The 23,460-nt window shown below is 37.7% G+C and overlaps 1 long non-coding RNA gene and 1 pseudogene across 1 annotated transcript in view; both read right to left on the bottom strand.

Annotated features, from left to right (window-relative positions):
* The window catches only part of LOC113249382 (doublecortin domain-containing protein 1-like), a 49,933-nt pseudogene extending 35,653 nt beyond the window's left edge, over positions 1-14,280 (bottom strand).
* Positions 14,281-15,183: 903 nt separating this feature from the next.
* LOC125282794 (uncharacterized) overlaps positions 15,184-23,460 on the bottom strand; it is a 29,184-nt gene continuing 20,907 nt past the window's right edge. Inside the window, exon 3 of the long non-coding RNA XR_007190080.2 lies at positions 15,184-15,268. This is a non-coding gene — a long non-coding RNA (uncharacterized LOC125282794). The remainder of the gene's footprint in view (positions 15,269-23,460) is intronic.

A 23,460-nucleotide genomic window follows, 5' to 3' on the forward strand; every position in this document is an offset into this window, starting at 1 on the left:
TCTCCTTTTGTTTCCACGACATTATTTGTTCTTATGATACTGCGATTTGATTTCCTTTATAACACCACTGTCAATAAATACCTTATTTACTTCTTTATATATTTATTGTCTTTGCTCCTTCTACCTCATTAAGCTCCATGAGATCTTGCTCTTGTTCATGCCATAATCTTAAGATTGGGACAATGCCTGGTACACTATAGGGACTCAATAAATATCATGATTAAATGAATGAATGGTCTTTCTTTAACTATTCTTCAGCCTCTTTAGATGGAGAACTACTTTTTTTTTTTTTTTTTTTTTACCTCTCATGTACTCTCTCAGCTGTAGCCAGGGAGATATTCTCTCTGTCCACTTTTACCCATGTAGCAAACAACTCAAGGTGATAAAGACAGTTTTTATAACACTTCTGAGATAATACTCTATGCGAATTAAAATTTATCTGGTTTCTTTGCAGCTATGACAGAAAGACCTTAACCAAACTCCCCAAGGTCAGATGTAATTCCATAAATAGAAGTTTTGGGTTCAAGTGTTAATACAGTGCTTATATCCTAATAGTGCCTGGATCATATATTAAGTAATGCATCCAGGAAGGTTAAGGGTAGCAGTCCATCATCAAACATAGTACTTTTCAATAAAATAATTGATTAGTTATACTAAGGAAGGTTCTGCTACCAAATGAGTTGAAAAAATTGTTTATCTTCAATTTTGGATTTTGGAATTGCATGTAAGAGATTATGGAGTTGTAGCACTAACTTGGGAATTCTGAGTAGTAAATACAATACACTTAAAGCATAGAGCTCAGGCATGACATGCAGAAAGTATCCAAATTATCAGGACAGTTATAAGTTTGCAGGCCCCTTCACTAGACAAGTGTATCCTCTCTCTATATATGCAATTGAACGGTTCGTGAATATGTCAAGGATTTAGATGATTCTCAATGATTTTGTAATTTACAGTATAAAGAGGTGCTGTCACATGCATGCTCTTGATTTTCTTATTAGCTAAGGACAGTTTTTGGAGGATCCATCTCTTGCAACATTCTTTAAATCTACTCTTTATATACTAAAGATACTCTACATACTTATTTACAGGTTTTAAACATTTGTGATAGGGAAATAAATAAAATATACACCTAAGTTTTATCCTCACTTCTAAAAATAGGTAAAAGAATCAGGTGGTGGGACGCCTAAATGGCTCAGTCAGTTAAGCACCCAACTCTTGATTTTGGCTCAGGTCATCATCTCAGAGTTGTGAGACTGAGCCCTGCATTGCTCAGCATGGAGCCTGCTTGGGATTCTCTCTCCCTTTCCCTCTGCCCTTCCCTCCCCACTCCACCCCCCTGCAAAGAATCACGTGCTATTTCAGAAGAAAGTGAGTTTTTATCCTCTATCTAATATCATATTCTTGTTTTTGAATATATGCAGCTAAGTGGGAGATAAAATGGACTGACAAATAATCTTGCCTAATCCAAATACTATTCAAACAATACAATAACAAGGAATTTGGGAAAACCCACCCTAATTGCTCTAGTAGTTGCTCAAATTAAGTAATGCTCACCCCATAGGTGATCATCACAAAGCCCGATATTAGCTTTAGTGGACTAAAGCAGTCCTCGATACAGCCAGAACTATAGCATTGTCTTGAGATCTAGCAGCAAGAACAGCAAGATGTGATTTGAGGTGGGTAGTGGGTTATTTCTTGAAACTTGTGCTTTTAACACAACCATTTAAAAATCAACAAATTCAGGAAACACATAATGGAACAAAATATAATGCATGAATCCAGGTTCATTAAACTAATGCATTTTTTTTTAAAGCCACCAGAACAGAAGTGGCTTTTTTTTTTTTAAATATTTTATTTATTTATTTGACAGCCAGCGAGAGAGGGAACACAAGCAGGGGGAGTGGGAGAGGAAGAAGCAGGCTCCTAGCGGAGGAGGATCGACCCATAACGCCGGGATCACGCCCTGAGCCGAAGGCAGACGCTTAACCGCTGTGCCACCCAGGTGCCCCTAAACTAATGCATTTTTTGAAAAACAAAATATGGCAGAACATTTCATTATTGACGCAGATAGGAGAAAAATTGTTATGCTACTATTTAGAATGTGTCTTGTGTGTCGTGGAATTGAAATATTGAAATAAAATATTGAAAAATCAATAATTAAAATGATGAGAATCCATCATTTCACTGACATTTACTTCTACATGAAAAGATGGCCTATTTTAAATGTGCTCACACATATTCTTGTCAATCACAAGCTGTCGCAGCAAATTATTTCTTTTGTAGATCACATGGCAGTTAGCAGAAAATCTCTAGGTTTAAATTTAGATCTTAGGTGTAGTATCAAGAAGACTTCATGGATTTTTTTTTTCTGTGACTACATCTTCGCAATACAGTATATTATTAGAGATGTAAAATCTTATTCATAGTACTCAGTTTCATTTCTGGTTAACAAAACTCAGGACTGAAATGAATCACTGTAAATGACAGCTCTAAAAGCCAAATAGAATAGAATATACAGAAAAGAATGAAAATATAAAACTAAAAAAAATTTTAGGGGCGCCTGGGTGGCACAGCGGTTAAGCATCTGCCTTCGGCTCAGGGCGTGATCCCGGCCTTATGGGATCAAGCCCTACATCAGGCTCCTCCGCTATGAGCCTGCTTCTTCCCCTCCCACTCCCCCTGCTGTGTTCCCTCTCTCGCTAGCTGTTTCTATCTCTGTCAAATAAATAAATAAAATATTAAAAAAATTTTTTTTAAACAATCAGAACTCCGTACAATGGAATTTGGACCTAATGAGTTAGGTCCAAACAGTTTTTTTCTCTCATCTTCTTTAAGACATTTAAGCAATTGCAGGGCACATCTTATGCTAGGTTGGCACTGCCTACAGCTTCTAGCAGTTATAAAGGAGCTAACCTCTTATAAACTCCATGAATCTGAGGTAAGAATTTTCACTGTGCCACCATTAAAGAAGATTCAGGAAATGGTGAATAAAACCTAAAGTGCATGCCCAAGGATCTGAAAACTTTTAAAATTCCTCTTCAAACAATTCATTAACTACATCTTTACAATTCTAGCAGAATCATTAATAGATTTCAGAATCTTCAAATGCCAGAATTATATGACCTAATCAGACAGTTGATCTTCATCAACAGTCTTTATAAAAAGATTCTATTTTTCCCATACATAATCTTCTGCTTAGGCATTTAACTTCAAAATGTAAGAATTATTCTAATACTGCATTTCAACAGGGAATGCTTCATGTCAGTCTTGACCTTGGCTTGACCTCTGTAAGAATGCTTTGTGTTTCGAGGTATGTGATGAATAGCTCTCTGGCTTTCTATTAAATCCAGTGGCACTGACTGTCAACAGTGGTCCTCAAAAGGCGTAGTAAAGTAGTTAAAAATCAGAAATGTTCCTTAGGTCCTTTTCTACCCTAGTAAATCTGGAAATAGTTCTGAGGCAATTTTCACTACCTACACTGCTTTTCCAAAGGATAAGAAAACAATGAAGTATGAAAATATAATTGCCAAAATACACATAGACTCATTTGGCCTTCCTGTAGCAGATATAGTGTAAATTTTCCTTTGGAGGACCCATTGGATTTACATTGTTGAAGAGGGTTCTCAGTTTTAAGGATTTATAATTCATTTACTCAGTTTAAGCTCCTTAAAGACCAGGACTTCTATCCCTGAGCCAGGACTGCATACATAGTAGATACTTAATAAAATACTTTTTAGTTTACATTTAGATCGAATTGAATTAAACTGAATTTAATATCAGAGATGAAAGAATAGACAAAAAAGAAGTCAGACTATAAGCCCCTTTTTTCATCTCTCTCTGAACTGGCCTAGTACCTGGCACATAGTAGGCTCTCAATGAACATTTGCTGAACGAATGAAAATCTTTATATTAAAGTAATGACCAATTACTTACTCTAATGTCTGTTGCTTAATTGCATATAAAATATTCATGTTCATGTAGAAAGATACAATAGCAACACCCAATTCTGCCAGCTGTTTCCCCCTTATTTACCTTTAGAATGCCTCCTTACTCTAAATTTATCTACCACCTTCGAAGCTATTCATACTTGTCTTTATTTTTATGGTACACTCATAGTAAATTGGCAAATTATTAATTACCTATAAAACACATGCAAGAAAGGTAATTTTAACCTGATCTGAAAAGGTACATGTGAATATGTGGGATATATATATATATATATATATATATATATGAAATCTCCCCACACTTCTCTCAAAATATTTAATTCAAGTTAAAGACTATACTATGTATAGATAATATTTATTTACATTTATATTCTTAAGGATCTGGAAGAAACCAAATATCAGTCTTCAGGCTTATAGGCTTAACTTAGACAAGTGGCTTTTTCCCCATTATACTTATCCTAGGTCTTTTGAATGGACATGTGATATGCTAGTCTGTGTCCAAGCTCACCTACAACTTCTTTTCTCAAAAGACAAGGCACATCTGCCACCTACTCTACTCCATGTCCCAGCAACAACTGTTGAGCAGCATAAAGATTGATTATCAGTCAAAAACCATTGCACAACACCAGATTTTGGTGGGTTAAGCTTGCTGATCCAGCAAAAGATGGTGTGAAATTTTCAGGAGTGTGTGCCAACATTTTGGTGCTACAAGAACAGCAGTGCATGTCACAGTGAAACACAGCCAAAGATATGCAGACAAAGCAGAGAAGTTTTTTGTTCTGGACTTGGCTTTAAAAAGGATAAAAGAGAAAACAAAAAGTGGGAGGAAATTAGTTTGTACATTTAAAAATCATCCACCAAGCCAGTCATGTGTGTAACACTTATTTTAGGCATACATGTCCAGAAAAATTTCTAGGAAGTTAACTATAAATAATTTTTATACATCTCTTCTACAATACCATTATCATATGAAAGGCAATATTTCTTATTAATAAAAATAATCAAGGATTTTAAGGAAGCATTCATTACATATACATTTAAATATAAAATAGTCACAGAAACATTTACCCACAAAGATGCATGTGTTTATAGAAGATGATTTATACAAATGATTCAATGAATACAAGATAAAAGCAGCCATAGTTTAAACTTAAATAAATATTTGAAAAATAGAGTCTATACTCTCGCATAGGTAATTTTTGGTGAGTATTGTAGCAACAAATTTCTTTACCTTGAACCAAATTACCTTGAACTTTCTACTGAATTCAGGAAATTATTTCCTGATGATCAAGAATTTTCAAAGAGATAGAAATCCTAGTATCATCTTATATAATGACGTTAATAGAGGAAGAATTTTCATCACCTAATCTGTAATGAACTCCATAATTACTTCTCTTCCATGTATGCAATTACTGTCTAGACTTGTCCTTGGTTCACCAGCTTTGTAGCAGTTGCAGAAAAAAAATACTTCTAATAAGGAATTAAAAGTATAGGGGAATACAGCAGTTAGATACACTGAATTTTTATGCCAAAGTTCTTATGTCATTTAAATGTGATTACCATATATAGCACTTGATAACAGACTATGGTATGACATGCTTGTAAGAATAGTACTTTTATTTCATTCTTAAAATGCATTCTTTCCTACTGAAGAAAGAAAAATGTTTGTTTTATTTTAGAAAATCACATTTCTGAAATGTTATAAACAAAGGACTTTTAAAAGAAAGACCTTACCAGCAAATATGTCTAAAATACATATGTTTATATTTTGTGTATATATTATTATCTATACATATACATATAAATTACATATATATGTATATATATACACACACACACACATACACACATTTCAAGATTTAAAAAGTCAAGCTGCAGCATTTACTTTATGAAAAATTTTGTTAGGAAAATCTCATGTATGTAAGAATTATATGCTCATTCTGACCACATTTTCATAATTATGTTAATGCTTTCTGAAAAAAGACCAAGAGTGTAAATGAATAAATGCTACTTGAAACCTTGAACTATTTTCTGAGAGAATAAATCTAATGAATTATGTCTGTTGGGTGTCAAAGGAACTGAACAGTAAATTCAATAATCTCTGATTTAGTTTATTATATTTTCACCATTTAACCTCCTGTAGGCTCCCTAATGTCTATTCAGATCTATATTAAATTAAGCACCAATGCTAATGAAGGGCAATAAACGTGGCTGTCAGTGGTTTTTCTTTCATTAAGCACGTTATCCTCTTACTGAGCTGTAAATGCGTAAACATTAGTTTTGTTAAACCATGCAAAAAAGACAGGATGAAAATCATTCTTTAACTGCACCCCTTAAGCAATTTACTGTGGGTGGGGGTAGGGTATTTTTTTTTTTCTTTTTTACCTTTAATTTTTTTGAATGGATCTAAAAAGGGCTCTCCTGTTGAAACATAAACGTCGGCTTCACAGGGTGTATCTTCAGGTTTGAGGGCTTCACTGCCGTCTGCCAAGAACACTCCTCGAGCGGCCATGTTCAGATTCGCTTTTCTGTGCACTCCTCCAGCAACTAGAAGAAAGCAAGCAAGAGGTAAGAGAAAGTGATTTAGGCCAAAGAAAGTAACACATTGCCATGAAACAAAAGGTGCTAACAATGAAAACACACCCATTGAGTCACTGGCCAAGTTAAGTAACTCAAGTAACTCCACCAATATATTTTCTAGCCCTTGAAAATAAAAAATAAAAGGTAAAGCAGACTATTTAATGATTGTCCAATTTTAGTCCTTACGCTGTCAGTTTAACAACTCCACAAGATATAAAGCTAGTATCTGTTTAATTCAATAAACCATTTATATATTCATAAAAAAGAAGAATAAAATACCTGTGAGATCTACGTATATATAAACAATTTGCAGATTCATTACTAAAAAGAAAATTTTAACACAATAAATATCATCTTTTTCATTTCTTAAATTATAAAAGGGTAAGGGAAGAAATAAAGCACTGAAAACCTTTGAACACTATTTACCAAGGTGATGGTTGGTACTGTAACTTTGGCAAAGACTGTTCTAGATCCATTTTTGTAAGCTGTTACTGTAATCACTCTGGGATGAAGTTTGTGTCTTTGATACAATCTATGCCAATTCTGGGCTGGCTGAAATTTTAAAGAAGAGAACTCTGCAACTCTGAAGGAAAAAAACCCCACAAAATTGGTGCATGTTAATTAGTAAAATCATTTAAATAAATATTATCTTAGACATTTTTTATAGATATAAGCCCTAAAGATTGTTCCCAAGCATTCCTCAAAAAAACTTTTTATAGGCTAAGATTGTCCATATCTACTTAATAAATATTTTTAAAAATTTAACACAGGATAAGTGTTATAACTGTTCATGTAAAACACCTATCTTAGAATAAATGATTTTTATCAATGAACTTATAAGACACCACAACACTCATTTAAAAAAATTATATGCAGAAAAAAGGAGTTAAGATGGCGGAGGAGTAGGAGACACCGTTTTCAGCCGGTCCTCCGAGTCGAGCTGGATAGGTACCAGACCAGCCTAAACAACCACGGAACCAGCCGGAGACGCAGGAAGACGCATCTGGATCTCTACAAATGAACATCTCCAGCGCTGAGTATTGAGGTACGAAGCGGGGAGCCATGAAACCGTGCACAGATATCGGAAGATAAACGGAAGGGGGAGGGAGCCGCCGCGTTCTGGCGCCGGGAAGCGGCAGCCACTTGCACGGGGGAGCGGGCGGGCTCGAGGTCGGCACCCGCAAAACAGCAGACTGAGACCGTGAGCCGGGTGCGCGCGCCACCAGGCATCTCACGGAACCCCGGAATCCCGGTGCGCTCACTGGATCCAGACTGAGACCGGGAGCTTCCGGAGCGCGCGCCGGGCGGCTGGCGGCTGGCGGCATTAGAAACACAAAGGACAGAGACGCGCCGGCCCTGGAAGTGAAGGGCTGGGACGCCGGGTGTGGGGCGCACATCCCGGGACGCTGCAGGGTTGAGCAGCACCAACAGAAACAGAGTTAAAGTGGCCAGAACATTAGTAGAGAACGGGCCGCAATCCCTCTGTTCTGTGACAGAGGCTGAAATTTGGCCGCTGCTGCTCTGACTCTCAGAAGAGGCACAGCAAACCGCCAGGGAAAGCCGCCAGAGAACAAAAGCCTGGAAATACCGGCTCAGGGAGTGCCCCTCCCCATCCCCCCTCGCAGGGGACGCCGAGACTCTACCCAAACATGGCTGCCTGAGTATCGGCGCGGCAGGCCCCTCCCCCAGAAGGCAGGCTGAAAAATCAAGAAGCCCACAACCCGGGCGCCTGGGTGGCGCAGTCATTGAGCGCCTGCCTTCGGCTTAGGGCGTGATCCCGGCGTTCCGGAAAGGAGTCCCTCATCGGGCTCCTCCGCTGGGAGCCTGCTTCTTCCTCTCCCACTCCCCTGCTTCTGTTCCCTCTCTTGCTGGTTGGCTGCCACATAAATAAATAAATAATATCTTTAAAGAAGAAGCCCACATCCCTAAGATCCCTATAAAACAAGGGCACGGCCTGGGACCCAGTCAAGAATTTGGGCTCTGGAAACCCCGCAACCTCTCTTCATCAGAATGACAAGAAGGAGAAGCCCCCCCCAGCAAAGAAAAGACAGTGAGTCTGTGGCCTCTGCCACAGAAATAATGGATATGGATGTAACCAAATTATCAGAAATGGAATTCAGAGTAACGATGGTCAAAATGATGAGTAGAATTGAAAAAACTATTAACGAAAAGGTTACTGAGAATATAGAATCCTTAAGGACAGAAATGAGAGCGAACCTGACAGAAATTAAAAATTCTATGAGCCAAATGCAGGCAAAACTAGAGGCTCTGACGGCCAGGGTCGCAGAAGCAGAGGAACGGGTTAGTGAATTGGAGGATGGGTTAATAGAGGAAAAAATGAAAATAGAAGATGGTCTTAAAAAAATCCACGCCCACGAATGTAGGTTACGGGAAATTACTGACTCAATGAAACGATCCAATGTTAGAATCATCGGCATCCCCGAGGGGGTGGAGAAAAACAGAGGTCTAGAAGAGATATTTGAACAAATTGTAGCTGAAAACTTCCCTAATCTAGCAAGGGAAACAAACATTCGTGTCCAAGAGGCAGAGAGGACCCCTCCCAAGCTCAACCATGACAAACCTACGCCACGTCACGTCATAGTGAAATTCGCAAATATTAGATGCAAGGATACAGTATTGAAAACGGCCAGGGCAAAGAAATTTCTCACGTACCAAGGCAAAAGCATCAGAATTACGTCAGACCTGTCTACACAGACCTGGAATGAGAGAAAGGGTTGGGGGAGCATATTTAAAGCTCTTTCAGAGAAAAACATGCAGCCAAGGATCCTTTATCCAGCAAGGCTGTCATTCAGAATTGATGGAGAAATAAAGACATTTCAGAATCGCCAGTCACTAACCAATTTTGTAACCACGAAACCAGCCCTACAGGAGACATTACGGGGGGTTCTATAAAAGTTAAAAGGCCCCATGAGTGATACAGAACAGAAAGTCACAGCCAATACAAACAAAGACTTTACTGGCAACATGGCAACATTAAAATCATATCTCTCAGTAATCAGTCTTAATGTAAATGGTTTGAACGATCCCATAAAACGCCACAGGGTTGCAGATTGGATAAAAAGAAATGACCCATCCATTTGCTGTCTACAAGAGACTCATTTCAAACCCAAAGATGCATTCAGACTGAGAGTAAGGGGATGGAGTACCATCTTTCACGCAAATGGACCTCAAAAGAAAGCTGGGGTAGCAATTCTCATATCAGATAAATTGGATTTTAAACTACAGACTATAGTTAGAGATGCAGAAGGGCACTATATTATTCTTAAGGGAAGTATTCAACAAGTGGATATGACAATTATAAATATATATGCCCCCAACAGGGGAGCAGCAAGATACACAAGCCAACTCTTAACCAGAATAAAGAGACACATAGATAAAAATACATTAATAGTAGGGGACCTCAACACTCCACTATCAGAAATAGACAGAACACCCTGGCAAAAACTAAGCAAAGAATCAAAGGCTTTGAATGTCATACTCGACGAGTTGGACCTCATAGATATATATAGAACACTACACCCCAGAACCAAAGAATACTCATTCTATTCTAATGCCCATGGAACATTCTCAAGAATAGACCATGTTCTGGGACACAAAACAGGTCTCAGCCGATACCAAAAGATTGAAATTATCCCCTGCATATTCTCAGACCACAACGCTCTGAAATTGGAACTCAACCACAAGGAAAAATTTGGAAGAAACTCAAACACTTGGAGACTAAGAACCATCCTGCTCAGGAATGACTCGATAAACCAGGAAATCAAAAATCAAATTAAACAATTTATGGAGACCAATGAGAATGAAAATACAACAGTCCAAAACCTATGGGATACTGCAAAGGCAGTCCTAAGGGGGAAATACATAGCCATCCAAGCCTCACTCAAAAGAATAGAAAAATCTAAAATGCAGTTTTTATATTCTCACCTCAAGAAGCTGGAACAGCAACAGAGGGACAGGCCTAATCCACGCACGAGGAAGCAGTTGACCAAAATTAGAGCTGAAATCAATCAAGCAGAAACCAGAAGTACAGTAGAGCAGATCAACAGGACTAGAAGCTGGTTCTTTGAGAGAATCAATAAAATTGACAGACCACTGGCAAGACTTATCCAAAAGAAAAGAGAAAGGACCCAGATTATTAAAATTATGAATGAAAAAGGAGAGGTCACGACGAGCACCATTGAAATTGGAAGGATTATTAGAAATTTTTATCAACAGCTATATGCCAATAAACTAAGCAATCTGGAAGAGATGGAATCCTTCCTGGAAACCTATAAACTACCAAGATTGAAACCGGAAGAAATTGATTCCTTAAACAGGCCAATTAATTATGAAGAAATTGAGTCAGTGATAAACAACCTTCCAAATAACAAAACTCCAGGCCCGGACGGTTTTCCTGGGGAATTCTACCAAACATTCAAAGAAGAAATAATACCTATTCTCCTAAAGCTATTTCAAAAAATAGAAACAGAAGGAAAGCTACCAAACTCATTCTATGAGGCCAATATTACCTTGATCCCCAAACCAGGCAAAGACCCCATCAAAAAGGAGAATTACAGACCGATCTCCCTAATGAATATGGACGCCAAAATCCTCAACAAGATACTTGCTAATAGAATCCAACAATACATTAAAAGGATTATCCATCACGATCAAGTGGGATTCATACCTGGGATGCAAGCGTGGTTCAATATTCGCAAATCAATCAGCGTGATACATCATATCAACAAGAAAAGACTCAGGAACCATATGATCCTCTCAATCGATGCCGAAAAAGCATTTGACAAAATACAGCATCCTTTCCTGATTAAAACCCTTCAGAGTGTAGGAATAGAAGGTACATTTCTCAATCTCATAAAAGCCATCTATGAAAAGCCTACTGCAAATATTATTCTCAATGGGGAAAAGCTGGAAGCCTTTCCCTTAAGATCAGGAACTCGACAAGGATGCCCACTCTCGCCACTATTATTCAACATAGTACTAGAAGTCCTTGCAACAGCAATCAGACGACAAAAAGGGATCAAAGGTATTCAAATTGGCAAAGAAGAAGTCAAAATGTCTCTCTTCGCAGATGACATGATACTCTATATGGAAAACCCAAAAGAAGCCACTCCCAAACTATTAGAAGTTATAGAGCAATTCAGTAACGTGGCAGGATACAAAATAAATTCTCAGAAATCAGTTGCATTTCTATACACGAATAACGAGACCGAAGAAAGAGAAATTAGGGAATCCATCCCATTTACAATAGCACCAAAAACCATACGTTACCTTGGAATTAACTTAACCAGAGACGTAAAGGACCTATATTCTAGAAACTATAAATCACTCTTGAAAGACATTGAGGAAGACATAAAAAGATGGAAAGATATTCCATGCTCATGGATCGGAAGAATTAACATAGTTAAAATGTCCATGCTACCCAGAGCAATCTACACTTTCAATGCTATCCCGATCAAAATACCAAAAACATTTTTCAAAGAACTGGAACAAACAGTCCTTAAATTTGTATGGAAACAGAAAAGGCCCCGAATCTCCAAGGAACTGTTGAAAAGGAAAAACAAAGCTGGGGGCATCACAATGCCGGATTTCGAGCTGTACTACAAAGCTGTGATCACAAAGACAGCATGGTACTGGCACAAAAACAGACACATAGACCAATGGAACAGAATAGAGAGCCCAGAAATGGACCCTCGGCTCTTTGGGCAACTAATATTTGATAAAGCAGGAAAAAACATCCGGTGGGAAAAAGACAGTCTCTTCAATAAATGGTGCTGGGAAAATTGGACAGCTACATGCAAGAGAATGAAACTTGACCACTATCTCACACCATACACAAAAATAAACTCCAAATGGATGAAAGACCTCGATGTGAGACAGGAATCCATCAAAATTCTAGAGGAGAACATAGGCAACAACCTCTACGACATCGGCCAAAGCAACCTTTTTCATGACACATCCCCAAAGGCAAGAGAAACAAAAGATAAAATGAATTTATGGGACTTCATCAAGATTAAAAGTTTCTGCACAGCCAAGGAAACAGTCAGAAAAACTAAGAGGCAGCCCACGGAATGGGAGAAGATATTTGCAAATGACACTACAGATAAAGGACTGGTATCCAAGATCTACAAAGAACTTCTCAAACTCAATACACGAGAAACAAATAAACAAATCAAAAAATGGGCAGAAGATATGAACAGACACTTTTCCAATGAAGACATACAAATGGCTAACCGACACATGAAAAAATGTTCAAAATCATTAGCCATCAAGGAAATTCAAATCAAAACCACACTGAGATACCACCTTACGCCAATTAGAATGGCAAAAATAGACAAGGCAAGAAACAACAATTGTTGGAGAGGATGTGGAGAAAGGGGATCCCTCCTACATTGTTGGTGGGAATGCAAGTTGGTACAGCCACTCTGGAACACAGTGTGGAGGTCCCTTAAAAAGTTAAAAATTGAGCTACCCTATGATCCAGCCATTGCACTACTGGGTATTTACCCCAAAGATACAGACGTAGTGAAGAGAAGGGCCATATGCGCCCCAATGTTCATAGCAGCAATGTCCACAATAGCTAAATCGTGGAAGGAGCCGAGATGCCCTTCAACAGATGACTGGATTAAGAAGTTGTGGTCCATATATATGATGGAATATTACTCAGCTATCAGAAAGAACGAGTTCTCAACATTTGCTACAACATGGACGGCACTGGAGGAGATAATGCTAAGTGAAATAAGTCAAGCAGAGAAAGACAACTATCATATGATTTCTCTCATCTATGGAACATAAGAACTAGGATGATCAGTAGGGGAAGAAAGGGATAAAGAAAGGGGGGGTAATCAGAAGGGGGAATGAAACATGAGAGACTATGGACTATGAGAAACAAACTGAGGACTTCAGAGGGGAGGGGGGTGGGGGAATGGGATAGACCGGTGATGGGTAGTAAAGAGGGCACGTATTGCATGGTGCACTGGGTGTTATACAGAACTAATGAATCATTGAGCCTTACATTGGAAACCGGGGATGTACTGTATGGTGACTAACATAATATAATAAAAAATCATTAAAAAAAAAAAAAATAAAAAAAAAAAAATAAATCCCTCAAAAAAAAAAAAAAAAATTATATGCATACAAGCTATGTTCTGTGAGAAAACAAAAAACAGAAGAGAGTCCTAACACCATGAAATAGTAAATGGCTAAGATCTTCCCTTAAGTTTTTATGTTTACAAAAGTTCTTTGATTTTTAAAAAAGATTTGAAATTCAAATAGCTTCTTACTCTAAGTTTCTTATTATAAAGTTAGTTGTAACTGCATTCATCTCAGATTTGTTTGCAGGTAGAAAGGGAAGATTTCTAAGTTTTGTCTTCATTCAAAATCAGTTTCGGGGGCGCCTGGGTGGCGCAGTCCTTAAGCGTCTGCCTTCAGCTCAGGGCGTGATCCCAGCGTTCTGGGATCGAGCCCCACATCAGGCCTCTCCGCTGGGAGCCTGCTTCTTCCTCTCCCACTCCTCCTGCTTGTGTTCCCTCTCTCGCTGGCTGTCTCTCTCTGTCAAATAAATAAATAAAATCTTAAAAAAAAATCAATTTCAATTCTTATTTTCTCAGCAAAAGTAGATGGCAAATGACTAGCATGTTGTATTTTTTTTTCAAAGTTCTCTAACTAACCCTGTTAATTCTTAATGCCACAGAAGCCAAGTAAACACTTTGAAATAAGAATTTTAGGTAAATTGGGGTGCCTGGGTGGCGCAGTCGTTAAGCGTCTGCCTTCGGCTCAGGGCGTGATCCCAGCGTTCCTGGATTGAGCCTGCTTCTTCCTCTTCCACTCCCCCTCCTTGTGTTCTCTCTCTCGCTGGCTGTCTGTCTCTGTCAAATAAATAAAATCTTAAAAAAAAGAAAAGAATTTTAGGTTAATTAAAATCACAATATACTCACCTAATCAAACATAGGAAAATAATGGGAGTATCAGTTTCTTGGTTTGATTTTTGCTTTTGCCAACATTTTCTTCTATCCATAAATTCTTAGGTTAACAGTTTATGATAACAATCTTGATGTGAAAATATATACACAAAATGGTTTTATAAGTTCATTTCAATTTGATTTTATTACAAAATATTGATTACATATCAAAAGTATGCATTTCTATTTTAAATAAATGTCTGATAAAAAGATATTTTGTAGTTCTAGCCTGATTCTCCTTCAAGCATTTTTTTCTGAGTTTCATATTATCCACATTGAAGTGCACCTCATGTTTTCCACAAGTGTAATTAGCAACATTCTACTCAGGTGCTTTCAAAGAAAAAAAATAAACAAAACAAAAACAGAAACAAAATCCTAGAGATGTGTTACATTTTAATGTCTGAAATAGTAAATTGAATCATTATAAATTTTGCTCAAAGGAAAAAGTTTCAGCAGCCGCTTAAAAGAACAGAGAATAGCTTTGATTACCTCAGTTGACCCACTGGAGCACTGACAGGTCTGTTTCTCTTGGATGCTGATGTAAAACAAGAATTGTTTTTACTGTTTGATTTGTAGCTATATGGGTCTGATATTTCATCATGGCTATGATCTGATGCTGTTTGATGTGTGGCGCAATCTTGAAGTCCTGACCCTTCTGATACTGCCGCTGAATGCAAAAGTCTGTTGGGGCCAAACTGAGGCTGCAAATATTCTTCAGTAGTTTTAATAACTGTTTTTGCCTGGGATGACATAAACTCTCTGAAAGAAGCAATCCATGGAAGAATACAGTGAATTGATTTCTAATTACTTATTAACAACTACACCATAACTGGTTGTGTGCTATATGCTAGACAAAATACTACACACTTAGCCATTATTTTGTTTAATCCCTGGGAAGTGGGTACTATTTGTATCCCCATTTTACAGATTTAAGAAATTGTGGTTCAGAGAGGCCAATTATCGGTAAGCTGACGGCATGGGAAACTGAACCTAAGCCTGTACTAAAATTAAGCCCACATTCGTAACCATTAAATTGAATTGCTTTACTCTAATAAAGAAGAAAGCCTGTGTAATGTTTGAAACAACCTAAGAAAAATTTTTAAATTCTTAGGTTCATTTATTAAAAACTAGCACTCTGCTCAGTATCAGTAAATATAAAAGTTAAAGAGATGTGGTTTTTACCCATAAGAAACCTGCAAACTCTCTCTTAATAAAGAGAGAATATATGTTAAGTAAGCCACTTAGAACTATGGGTACATATTAACTATAAATACAAAACAAATTCCTTGAAGGAAAGTTACATTGTCTGGAATAAAGTTGATAAAGGCTTCATAACAGACTGGGATTAGGGTGACCAACTCATCCTGGTTTGCTCAGGACTGCCCTGGCATTGGCACTGAAAGTCACACACCCCTGGAACTCCCTCAGTCCCTCAGTCTCAGACAAATTGGGATGGCTGATCACCCTACTTGGTAGTTAAGCTGGAGGAGTAGCATTCAGATGAACTATGATGTTTGAACAGAGGACCATATGACCTGTGACAATATGTAAATCTATGTAAATACCAAGTTAGGAAGCTGGAATATATAGAGAATTTGCTGCTATGGTAAAATGAAATGAAACAAGCTTTAACATATTTAAGAATATTGAGCTATGTGATGATTAGGCATAGAGGATAGTAAGCTTCCATGTATTATTTAGGTATTCCATGTATTTGTATTTTTATACAAACCAAATCTGTTTCTGTCCAATTTACTAGTTCCTCAATAGTTCTTAGACATAATGTAATATAACCCTACCCACCCATGCAATTATAAAACAGCATATGCTTAGCATGGAAAGCTTGGCACATACAGCCCCTCCCCCAATTTTTCTGCTCCACCAATGTCATGGTAGTCACAAATATTTCTACCGGCCTGTCTTCTCTATGTTCACAAATGTGTAAAATGGGTGATTATATTTTCTGAAAGAATGGAAGGCAGTCATGTGCCACAGGGAAAATTGGTGTGGGTGTGTGGATGAGAGTTGACACAGTGGCTCAATAAAGCTAAATAAAACACTGGGATCCAAGCAGTTGTATTTGTTGTTATCACATGTTTCTATCCAAGTCTGTCCTGAATTGACCATAGCTCTAGGGAGAGGAGTGGTCTTTCCTTCACTCTGAGGATCTACCCACGTTCAGAACTTTGGGAAACAGCCTTCTGAATTGATCATTGGACTTCAGCTCTGGCAGAGGCGTGACCTCCCTTCAGACCACCTGAGCTACCTCAGATTTTGACAGCAATGGTGAGTGGTGGCATGTGGCAGCGGTCATCTTTCAGTGGCAGTGTTTCTGCAGCAACAGCAATGGAACTGCAAATGGTCACCAACCTCTTCAACTTACGGAAAGAGCAGGAAACAGGTAGGAGGAAGGATATGCAGATCTCATAATAAACAGTTCCCAGTGCCCATAAAGAGTCACTTGGAAAGCAAATTCTCATGTAAAGAAAGAAAAGGAATTCTCTCGATAATGCAGATTGGGTGTCTTTTTTTAATTTTTATTTATTTTATTTTTATTTTATTTATTAATTTTTTTTAAAAAGATTTTATTTATTTATGTGACAGAGGGACAGCCAGCGAGAGAGGGAACACAGCAGGGGAGAGGGAGAGGAAGAAGCAGGCTCCAGGCCAAGGAGCCCGATGTGGGACTCAATCCCGGAATGCCAGGATCACGCCCTGAGCCGAAGGCAGACGCTTAACGACTGCGCTACCCAGGCGCCCCGGGTGTCTTTTTTTTTAAAAAAAGATTTTATTTATTTATTTATTTAAAAAAATTTTTAAACATTTTATTTATTTGAGAAAGAGAGGGAGAGAGAGAGAGGGAGCATGAGTGGGGGGAGGGGCAGAGAGAGAAGCAGACTCCCCTGCTGAGCAGGGAGCCAGACACGGGGCTGGATCCCAGGACCCTGGGATCATGACCTGAGCTGAAGGCAGAACACTTAACCGACTAAGCCACCCATTGCCCTGATTTTATTTTTTTTTAAGTACTCTCTATACCCAATGTGGGGCTTGAACTCATAGCCCTGAGATCAAGAGTCACATGCTCTTCTGACTGAGCCAGCGAGGTGCCCTGTGTCTTTGCTTTTTAATGAACACATTTTGTTTATTGTCAAATATTTTTTATAAATACACTAATGATTTTATATAATAATCCATTATCATACCACCAGAAAGTGAAAGTTTCAAAGTTTCAGCTGTATTGATGAGAGGGCAAAAGGCAAGCTGAGGGCAACACTGGAGATGACACCCCACAAAAACCACCCCCATAGGGTGGGATATGTATAACATCCCTCAGGCACTAGTGATGGCCTAAGAACAAAGGCAGGGAGAAACAAATTGTCAACCGATAAAGATCGCAGTCATGCAGGACAGGAAACTCCACTATTGTTTGTAACCGTCTTAATGTTTTACTTGCAAGAAAAACTATTGTAATAACAAGCCAGACCTACAAGAAAAACACAGTCATTATTAATAACAGCCAGACCTGCAAGAACCTATAGACTCAATTTCCTGGAGCCCTACCGTCACCTTCACCTCCATAGGATAGAAAATCCTATACAGTCAGTCACTTACAATCACAGTGCAGCTCTTTCTGCTCTACGGGTCCTGTCCCAGTGCTCTAATAAAAACATCTCTTCACACCATAAAATCTTGGCACCAAGAATTCTTTCTTGACCATTTCGCTTGATGACGCTGCATCATGTGTCATACATTTAATTCAGTATCTTGCCTTTTTTTACTTAAATACTGTCTTATAACCATTTTGCAGGTTGCTATGTGATCTTTACAGATTTTACTAAAATGCAAAATTTTATCAAGTAATTTTACTTACATCTTGGCTTCCTCAATCTAGTCATGTAAAAGTTATTTACTGTTTTTGTCTGCTGGCATAGCTTCCCCGTCTTTTGGTAAGAGCACTGGCATCCCTTAGGGAAATTCACATCCTTTTCCCTCCCAACTCCACATGATTCTGGTAGGGTTAGGACAATAAATAATATGAGATTTAGCTGGTAAATGGTTAAAAGAATTAAACTAAATTATATGATTTTACCATATTTATTTATCGTCAGCTTTTCTCTAGTAATTTATATCAAAAAGGGGGAGAAAAGGTAGTTCTTCATGTGAAAAAGTCACGTTTGGCCCACCATCTGTAGTCTTCAGTTTTGATTTGTTTTATCAATGTTGATGACAGGTTTGCACTAGTTCTTACACACTATTAACCTCTTCTTTCTTATAACAGTTGATGTGTTGCCTAGTCTTTGGGCGTGAGAAGATAATCACTGAACCGTTTGGCAAAGCTAACTTGTCCTACAAAGGGAATTAAACCCATACACATGGTTTGTTAAATTAATGCTGGAAATGAGGGTGTTAGGATCATTCAGCTCAAACACATTTGGGTTTCAGGTGACTGAGCTTGTTACTAGTATACACAGAAACTTAAAAAAGAAAATAAAACCATTCCAGCAGGGCACAAAGAGAATTAGAGACCATTCATTGCTCTTCAGAATATACTAGTGACTTAAAACAACTCCTGTAGAAGTGATTATTATAATAGCATTGTATGGGAACAGATGGTGGCTACACTTGAGGTGAGCATAACATAATGTATAAACTTATGCAATCACTATGTTGTACACCTGCAGCTAACATAACATTATGTGTTAACTATACTCAACTTAACAAAAAAAACAAGGACCCCTGTCTGGCTCAATGACTCTTGATCCCCAGGTCATGAGTTCAAGCCCCATGTTGGGCATCAAGCTTACTTAAAAATTACAAAACAACAACAAAAACTACCACTCTAGTAGAGTGCCACATTTTTTGACTCCACAACCTCATCTATCCTTCTGTGCCTAACTGCTTCCTCTTCTTACATCGTTATTGCCTAACCTACCTCTGTTCCTCTCCTCACTCCTCATGGGTTCTGCTAATTCCTCTATGTATCTCCTCATTCCTGTACCACACTACTTTCTGGAGACTCTCTATGGCTCACATTCAGTGCTCCCAAAAGTTTAACTGCATCACTACCCAGTTTAGAACACCCTGTTAGATAGAATTCTTAAGCTAGGCAATCTTGTAAACCACTGGCAAGCCTCTGGATGGGAAAATACTCGTCAGTGGCCCAAAAACTATAGACAGGAGAGCAGGACGATAAGATGCAGAGGGGTTCGAGTAACATGGACTCTCAGATCCATGCCAAAAGAGGAAAACATACTTGGCAGGGGACTTGCATGCCCTGTCTCCTATACCAAGACAAGCACAGACACTGTATCGTGTGATTGGAGAGGTGGGCAAAGGAAGTAGACCTACACTAGCAGCAGTGAACCAGTGGTGCTCTTTAGCTAAATAGAACTCTAAAATGTAGACTGTATTTAAGTCACCATAATTGAAGTCTCCTTATTTGTCTTCCTTTCTCTCATTCTCCTCACCTTTTTTCTTTGAAAGATCCTTTTGCCTCCTCTGCAAAAATTTCTTAGAAATCCCATGACATTCAGATTTATTAAAGTGAACTTCCTTCCACCTCTAGATTTATATACATCTTTACATAGCTATCTTCCCCCCAAGTTTTTGTCTTCTAACAATTGTACTCTATATTCACATAGTTATCTCCTTCACCAAGACAGTCTTTGTCTTTTAATTGAGAATTTCGCCTATAATCTCACAATTTGTTTTCTTTTTTCCTATGTATTCTATGTTCCTTTTCTTTTCTTTTTTTTTTTTTAAAGATTTTATTTATTTATTTGACAGAGATAGAGACAGCCAGCGAGAGAGGGAACACAAGCAGGGGGAGTGGGAGAGGAAGAAGCAGGCTCATAGCTGAAGAGCCTGACGTGGGGCTCGATCCCATAACGCCGGCACTTAACCGCTGTGCCACCCAGGCGCCCCTCTATGTTCCTTTTCATTCCTTTCTTGTTTTCTCTCAGATTAAATAACATAATTTTTATTATTTCATTTTCCTTTCTGTTAGGTTGAATGCCCTACATTATTTAAGCTTACTTTTAATGGAAACACTAGATATTACAATATGAATCCTTGTCTTATTAAAGATTAATATAAAATACTAATTAATTACTTTCCAGACAACGCAAGAACCTTAGAACATATCATACCCTTTTATTGCTGCTTCCTTGGGCTGGTGGTCTATACTTCCTTATTCCATTTTTCATGGATGGGTGTATCTATCTTTCATGGGTCCTGATTGTATGCAGGGAACTCAGCTCCAAAGTTCTGCCTTGCATGGACTTGAGGCTTTGCACCCTTTCCTCCCTCTGCTTCTTATAAATAATAATAACATAAAATTTACATTATCATTTCTTTTAAAATATAGATTTTTGTTTCAACTGCTTTTTTAAATAAAATTTGATAAGCTGAATGGTGGTTTCCTTGGACTTTGTTTTTCCCAAATGATACTGAATCTAGTTTTATACAGGGTCACTTTTATTTATTGACTTATCTTTAGTCTCTATGGATTGGTGTAGGAATACCATGTGGTATTCCTACACCAATGTTTTAGGAAATGATCCTTTATCATAAAAAATAACCTTACTTTGTCCTCACTTACTATTGAGGCTATCTACCACATTCTGGAATCTGAGCTAATTTTATAACACAGATTTTCTTTTTAACATTTCTTTGTCAGTCTTATTAATCTTGTCCTGGAAGTCTATGTTGTGTCTCTACTATAAATCTTTCATTATACCTATAAACAATTCACATATATGCAAATTTCAAATTGTTCCTTCTTTGGTAAGATTTCTATGCTACCCTTGTGTTTTGTTGTTGTTGTTTTTTAAAGATTTTATTTATTGATTTAACACAGAGAGAGCACAAGCAGGGAGAGCTATAGGCAGAGGGAAAGGGCGAAGCAGGCTCCCTGCTCAGCAGGGAGCCCGATGCTGGGCTCTATCCTAGGACCCTGGGATCATGACCAGAGCTGAGGGTAGACGCTTAACTGACTGAGCCACCCAGGTGCCCCTCTATGCTACCCTTGTATATAGGAATGAATTTCCTTCCTGTGCATTCACATTTGCCCTGGTAGATTTGATAGCTGGAATCACTATACTTCATTGATTATGTCCTCCATTTAAAATGCTAAAATGCTAGACCTCAATTCCTGTCAAATATTCCAATTCATCTTTGTATTATTTACTCTTTTACCACTGGTAAAAAGCATTTTTTTCCCAGCCTAAAACCTAATTTCTACTATATTAGATTGGTACAAGAATATTAATCACACTACTTGAAAGATATAACTTCTTAAAAAATATCTATCTTTTATCTATCTATCATCTATCTATCTCAATTAGTTTCCTGTTGTTGGGCAAAAAATTACCACAAATTTAGTGGCTTACAACAATACCTATTTATTATTACATAGTTTCCCTGGATCAAGAGTCTGGGCAAAGCTTAGCAGGACTCTCTGCTCAGGATCTCACAAAACTGAAACCAAGGTGTCAGTGGGGCTACAATCTCATCTGATGCTCATAGTCTTTTTCCAAGGTTATTCAGGTTTTGCCAGAATTTTGTTCCTTATAGCTGTAGAATTCATAGTGATAATCATCTTCCTTGATGGTAATAGAAACTCACCTTTCTGACTTTTCTGTTTCTGATCTCTAAATTCTCATTTAAGAGCTGATCTGATTCAACTAGGATAATTTCCCATTTAACTCAAAGACAACAAATTCTGTACTTTAACTACAACTGCAAAAAATCTCTTTTACCTTATTATGTAACCTCATCATAGGAGTGACATCCTATCACATTCACAATCCTACCCACACTCAAGGGGAGGGAATTACACCATCCATATACACCAGGAAGTGGGAATCTTGGAGGCCATGTTAAATTTCTGTTTACCACACTAGCTATATAATTATGCAGTTTTCATTATCCATTTTTTATACCAAATTTAGATTCTGATTTTCTATTTTCTGGAAAATTTAAATACAAGTACTTAAGATTGAATTTTGTCATCATTCAGTACTGAGGATATTTAAAGAGTATGCCACAGATTTTGATAACAAATCCTGAGAGGAACTAAAAAAATGCTTTGAGAAATGGCATTTTTATTAGAATAAATTACTTCCTAAAGAGTATTTTAAAGGAGGAAAGGAGGAAATATTCACTTGGATGTAAATGTTCTGGTATGTTTCCTTTAAACAACATCAGCAACATTACTTCTGAATTAGTTTATTTTCAGTTATTGGAAAACATTATTTCTTTTAGCAGTTGAATAATTCTTTAAAAATTAAGTCATAAAAAAGAACAAAAAATGTGATGAGATGTGTCTACATATATTAAACTATGTATATTTTTAAGGATTTTATGTGTGCTTAGATGAAGATGAAATAAAACATGTCAAATTTAACCTTAAAGTAGTATGGATAAAAACCATCGGTTAATTAAAAATTGCAACACTTTAGGTAAATGAATCTTTTTTTAAAAAAAGATTTTATTTACTTATTTGAGAGCTGAGGAAAGAGAGAGAGAGAGAGCGCATGCACACACACAAGGTCAGGGAGGGAGCAGGAAGGGGCAAATGGAGAGGGAGAAGCAGATGCCCTGTTGTGCAGGGGAACCCAACACGGGGCTCACTCCCAGAACCCCGAGACCATAACCTGAGTTGAAGGCAGACACTTAACCGACTGAGCCACCCAGGAGCCCTGGTAAATGAATCTTTTAAACAATTTCTTTACATGATATAATGGATATGGTTAAGTTACAGAACTACAAAGCTCAAAGGTGTATTAGTAGATTAAGCCTTTATCCTTTTCGCAAACACTACTATACCTCATCTACATGTCAGCTTTTTAGCATAATCAAAAAGATTGTCAAGGATAGATCTTATACATTGTGGAATTTATAGCCCCCTTGACATTCTAGGCTACTATTTAATTATTCTTTACTTTTTA

The sequence above is a fragment of the Ursus arctos genome, unplaced genomic scaffold (genome assembly GCF_023065955.2).
Source record: "Ursus arctos isolate Adak ecotype North America unplaced genomic scaffold, UrsArc2.0 scaffold_30, whole genome shotgun sequence".
NCBI classification, from domain to species: domain Eukaryota; kingdom Metazoa; phylum Chordata; class Mammalia; order Carnivora; family Ursidae; genus Ursus; species Ursus arctos.